Source organism: Branchiostoma belcheri, unplaced genomic scaffold, assembly GCF_001625305.1.
Source record: "Branchiostoma belcheri isolate BF01 breed outbred unplaced genomic scaffold, Haploidv18h27 scaffold64, whole genome shotgun sequence".
Classification (NCBI taxonomy): domain Eukaryota; kingdom Metazoa; phylum Chordata; class Leptocardii; order Amphioxiformes; family Branchiostomatidae; genus Branchiostoma; species Branchiostoma belcheri.
Window position 1 is genome coordinate 7,362 of NW_017804287.1, and position 6,684 is coordinate 14,045.

Genomic DNA, 6,684 nt, shown 5'->3' on the forward strand with positions numbered 1-6,684 from the left:
ATCCACATACTCGTGACCACTGGACAGTACAGTAGCTGTGTTGCATTCAGTCACGGTCTTAGACTGACCCTGCCGTGTCTTAAAATGATAGTTCTCAATATCTTCATACTGGTGATCATGAGTACTGTTCACTACAGTATTTATGTTACCACCAACATTACTAAGATTTGGTGCTAAAGGAGGATGACTGGCTCTCCTTTTGTACCACGCTGTGAGAATGATGGTGACAACCAAGACAATGCCAATTATTGAACCACATGCAGAGCCAATGGGAACATGTAGGGGGAGGCTAGTGGGAGCAGATTCATCAGAACTGCTGCTTTCTGGTTTTTCTGAGGCGGTTGCAAGCGTTGCAAGTGTTTTGCTTGATTTGTCTGCAGGACATGCTATTAAGCCAGCATTGCGTTTGAAGTACCAGTGATAGTGAGAAGTGAAGCCATGGTAACAGTTATTAGCACTTTTTGGGATGATAACTGACACTGTAGATGAAGATAACGAGGTTTGTATTTTATCAATTGGCGTTGATATGGTTGGCACTAAGGTGCTGGCTAGGGGAACAGACGTGGAGCCTACAGGACCTGCTATTGGTCTGTCATTGTGTTCTGCCTTGCCATCTGAAGATGCTGAAATTTCGGATGAAGTGAATGAGGGTTGGGGTTTAACACTCAGGGTTGATATGGTTGTCTCTGCACATATCAGTTCGTCAATATTAACATCTTTAAGCTTCTTTGGATAGAATTTGTCGGGTTTGTTACATATTATCTGGTCTTTAAATGAAGGAAATTTAGTCGTAGTCAGCCTGAAGGGAATCATCCTACAGTCACACTGCCAGGGGTTGTCGGAAAGTTTGATGTTTTTAATAGATGGCAGTAAGCCATAAGCTAACGGGGAAATGGCAACCATTTTGTTATTCCGAAGGTCTAACTCCTGTAGCCGTGATACATTTGCAAAAGCACCAGCCTGGATTATACTTATCTGGCTGGACCTCAGACATAACTTTTTCAGCTCGGGTAGATTTGCAAATGAACCTGTCTCAATCTTTGTTATCTTATTGATGTACAAAGACAACGTTTCTAGCCCGGGAAGATTCACAAACGTGCCTGCCTGGATCTCTGTTATTTGGCACGCGGCCAACGTCAACATTTTGAGCTTGGGTATATTGGCAAACGTACCTGACTGAACCTTTGTTATCCTGTTGGTGTGCAGAAACAACTTTTCGAGCTTTGGTAGATTTACAAATGTACCTGCCTCCATCTTTGTTATCTGGTTCTTGGCCAACGACAACGTTTTGAGCTGGGGCAGATGTTCAAAAGTACCTGCTTGAATCTTTTTTATCTTGTTGTTGTACAGATTCAAGTCTTCGATCATGAGTAGATTGGCAAATGTATCTTTTTGAACCTTTGTTATCCGATTGGAGGTCAGGCACAACTCTTTGAGCTGGGACAAATTTGCAAGTGTACCAGGCTGAAGTATATTTATCCGGTTGGAGGTCAACCACAACTTTTGTAGCCGGGAAAGATTTGCAAGTGTGCCTTTTTGAATCTGTTTTATCTGGTTGTACTGCAGTTGCAACCTTTCAAGCTTAGCTAGCTTTGCAAAAGTACTGGAGTGTATGTTGGTTATTTTGTTATGGTTTAAATCTACTCTTTCTAGCATCGGTACATTTCTGAAAGTTTCAGGATGGATATTAGTTATTTGGTTTCTACTTAAGTACAGACATTTAAGATTAGGTAGATTAGGGAAACGATCCACAATGGTAAGACGATTCTTCGACAAAGACAAACTAACCAAATCTCTGTACCTTGAGAGATCAGACTGCTTTAAACTTTTGATACGATTATTCATCAAATTCAACTCGGTGATAGATTTTGGGAGGTTTTGAGGGATACTGGTGATTTGTTTGCGCATGCAGCTGCAGGGCGAAAATGGTTGACAAGTGCAGGAAGCTTCAGGCATGTTGAGCTCCTTCAGGATGATAAGAAGGACAATCAGCACGTGTCGCAGATTTCTTCCCATGGTGTCCTCCAACCTAAAGTAACGTGAACAAGATTCCTTTTTTTTATACTATACACTAATTCTATGTCTTGGATATGAAAAAAATCACTCAACTTGCTCATGACACCATTCGGCAAGCAAAGCAAGCAAAATGAATTTAGCTAGTTGCTCGACTTGTTTTGTATAATTCCTTGTATTACTAAATGCGGTGGCCTTGGTGATACCAGGGTTGTACTAATTGTCTGAAGCTGACTGCTTGAATATTTATATTAATAACAGTTATGTGCTCTTTTGTGAAGACGTCTTATTATTCTGACTAAGGACATTGTACATGTTCTGACTGAACGTTCCAGAAAGGAAATTTAACACTTAATTTTAAAACGTCTATTGCAGAAATACCTTTACAACCATTACATGATGACTATGTTTCTTTTATAAAAAAAGTCCCAATTAGTTTTAAAAAAGGGGCTCCGTTTAAGGCTTTGTTTTTCTGCACTTTCGGGCGTGGTCACGTTGGACCCCTCGTGACTGTCGGGCGTTCTGTTAGACACTGTCGGGCGCCCCGATTTTTTTCAACTGGTAGTTAAAATCTTTGGCACTTTCTGAGCAGGAACTCGTACGATTGTGTAGAATGCCTTAGACACAGGTTGCTGTTCTTGTTCTTTCATGGTGTGTCCTTCCAAAGCTCATCCGCAATGCCGTGTGATAAACAACCCAGCATAAGTATCACCTACACGATGGAGTTTGTTGTCTGAAAATGGCTATTTTAACAATCTATGATTATGAAAATTATAATCATGATGCAGGCCTTGCTATACACGTCTAGTTGTTTTTATCATACCTTAGCGTTGATATCAATGTTATTTCCTTTATGCTGACGTTTTCATCGTTCTTTTTACAATTTTTCCAAATATAATGTCTCTAACAAAATCTTCTGTTTCTAAAATACTATTACAGTCTTTATAGGAGTGTATTTCCTAGTCACTGTCCTCTATGCAATGTATCTGATTGCTTGAAGATTAATATTGAGGCTATTTGCTCTTTTTTACGACTTTTGCACCTTTCAAATAAAAAGATCAACAGAGAAACAGAAAATGCAACGTATCAGGGTGCAGAACTCCTGTTTTCCTCTTCAGAACTTACTTTATCTTCAAGCGGATGTTGGTAAAAAGATTGTGCGAAACGTTTTTTTGACGGCTGTGCTGACCACCCTTACCAACCGTCAGGAAATGCCGCAATGTACCATTACTACAACATATGTTTAGAGAATTAAACTCGGATTAGGGCTTAACAGCGTGTCTACAGAAAAAAGTTACCTTTTTATCCACTGGTAGAAACAGATCTTTCAAGCAAGTCAAATAGCCTCAGTTGGCACTGTCTTAGCCTCAGTTGGCACTTTCTGGGCAGGAACTTGTGTCGGATCCCTCAGACTAGGGTTGCTGTTGTTCCTGCAGCGTGCGTCCTTCGGTGGCTGATCTGAATGCCGTGTGACAAACAACCCCAGCATACGTCTTACGTATACGTGGTGATGTTAATTGTCTGAAGCTGGCTATTTAAATAATATTAACATTTATGCTTACGACGAAAATTATAATTATTTATAATTATATGAGTATATATCTGGCGTTGTCTGTAGTATATTGTCGTGTGTTTCATAATTTGCCTACTAGTTACACGAAAGAAGCCTAATCTGAGTGGAAGTATCTTCACCCATCGCTCGGCGTCGGTAGATTAAGACCAATTATGCCACAGATGCAATCCGATTGTAACGGGGGAGACGGAGGCCAGTGACTGCGGTACCACAGACCGTCACTAGTGGGGGTGCATACCGGTTCACTGGACTTGGATCCGGACTTGTAAGAATGTTTAGGTTCAAGTCCAAAAAAACCTAAAAGTCAAGAACCGAGTCCGGACTTATTACCATAAAAGACCATTTCACGCAACCCCTTTCTTTCCAAACCACCTAAAACCTTCCGTAGATTGCAAAATCTTTGCTGCAAAATGAAGAAAACATTGCCATCGGGCATTGTCAAGTACCGGCTTCCATGTTATGTGGCCAAATTTTAACCCAGACAACCCAGCAAGGTTGCCAACATGCAATTTTGTATATGCCATGGGTTTAGGTCCGGACTTACAAGTCCGGAACTGAACCTAAACCTCTGGACTTGAATCCGGACCTGAACCTAAAATTGGGTTTAGGTATGCACCACTAGACTCACTAGTAGGCACTTTGTCAACACCGTGGCCGAAGGAGTGCTAAACTACATTTTAACTTCCTTCCGCTAGGAGGAGTTTTTAGACCGTTGCTATAGCGCTAGAACCAAAGCATGGTCCATTTGGCCTACTAACAGTCTTTGTATCATGATTTTAGGAAACAAGATGGAGCTTTGGAAATATTATTTTTATTCAAAGCATGCCCATTACAACTTAAATTCTGTGTACTAAATAAGCAACTAGCAAATGATGATTGATAGCAGATGAACGACACCACTGTGTGACCACACACAATTTCTCTTTTTCATTATATTGTTGATATAACCCTTCAATCTAATATCTACCCACAATTTCTCGAGTTATGCTGTTGACATACATACAGACCTAGACCACCGCCTCACGTTATATTTACCTCTTGTCGAAGGTAAATTTATAACATGACCAGTATAAATGCCGGGGCCAACTTGTTAGGGTGACTTAGTCCCCTTTTTCTGTAATTTGCCAATCTGATGTTAGAGATAGAAGTGTGCCTGTCAAACTGGAAAATTTAGATAGTTGGATAGCATTGCTGCAGTTTTTAAGAGTTCCGTTCTCTTTTGATCTTAATATCCCACATAAACCCTCTTTCCAAGTCTCTTAATGCGTTCATCCTTGTAGGAAAACCTTTTAGTCTTCTGTTGTGATCTTCAAAAAGATACACAAATCACTGTATGCTAATGCTGACACCCTTTAAAGCTTGATATCCCATGATACCCCATGATATTCCACGATAGCCCCGTTCTCCTTTGATCGTAGGAAATTGATATCCCAGGAAATCCCTGTTTTCAAGTCTCTGGTAGGAGAACATCCTGGTAGGAAAACCTCTAAGCCTCCTGTTGTGATCGTAAAAGACACAAACACTATAATAATGCTGACACCCTTTAAAAGTGGATATCATGTGAAAAAATTAGAATGGAAATAGAGTGGATTCTTCAAAGAGTTCCCTTCAATTGTGGCTGTACAGAAGTACATGATTCCCTTCCCACTTGTATTCTAATACTTACATCTTGAAAGAGTGACATCCCAAGATAAATCCAATTTTTCGGTCTCTAAACGTCTAGCTTGACTAAATCGCGGCGCACACACTAAATGTTGGAGGGGGGGGGTCATTAACCCCGGGCCAAGAGTCTATGTAAGCACAGCCACAGGATATCGAAACATCCATCCTTGTAGCAGAATCCTTAATCCTCCTGGATCCGAACGGTTGTAGTCGGGAATTATCCCTGTGTATCGAAATATTTGAATTCTGATAACGAGTAGCTCCAGCCACCTGTGTCCGTTTCAACATAACAATATGTTGGCTTTATATTGCCAGATTGGTCTGCATTACCGTTGTCTGATGGCAAGTGGTCAGCTATGCCGCAGCGTATCATTCCATTCTAGATATTTGTTATAGTGAAGCAGAGCTTTCTTTAGTGAATGGATATTTAGTGAATGGGCGAAAGAAACAAGCATAACTAGAATTCCGAGATTTCATACCTCCATGAAATATGATCTTGATATGTAAATGTAAATTTCTTCTTGAATTGTTCAAATGACCTCTGCATTAACATGATATATGCATCGTGATGTATGTTAACTTTTGAATAACTTACAGATGTCCCAAGTATGACATTCTCATCATTCACCATTACGAAATCATAGAATTTTCACATTAATTATGCAAATTAGGTCATCATTTGCATAATTAGTATCTGTTGAAGTTCTGCCTGCCATAGGTTACATAGTATAATGTAAAACACTGTAATTATAGAATTTCCTCATTAATTATGCAAATAAAGTCCTCATTTGCATAATTTGCATTTAATTATGTACATCTCTCTCTCAGCTACCTACACACCAAAAATAATGAAAATATGTTGTTCCTGTCTGGACTTATTGGCTTTTAAACATTTCACCAGAAAGTGCCCTGCAGTTCCAGAACAAGCCCAAACTCATATGACTTCTTCCCAAGCACGAGAGCTACCTTCCATCAAAATTTCATGACCCTAGCATGTCCAGATCGCGAGATATCAAAACCGGAAGTTGCGCTGCAGTACCAAGGGAAGCCACTAGGGGGACCAAAATCTCATCATTTCCAGTTTTCGTCACACCCTACCAACACACCAAGTATGAAACCCATCCATCCAGGCGTTCTTGAGTTATCTTGTTGACCAACAGACAGACGGACGGACGGACGGACAGATAAACGCAACTGAAAATATAACCTCCATGACACATTTCATGGAGGTAACTACTGCCCAATGGATCCTTAATTGAGTTTTTGTCTTGTCGCAGACAAAATTATTAATTTCCTGAATGATAGAAAACTTTTCATGGCGGAAACAGCGATTTTATAATGTCCCACAAATATTGTAGGATTGGTACTGATATCATTCTTGCTTTCGGACGACTAGGCCTGCTTGTGGAATCCATTGACTAACCTTTGGTACGCTG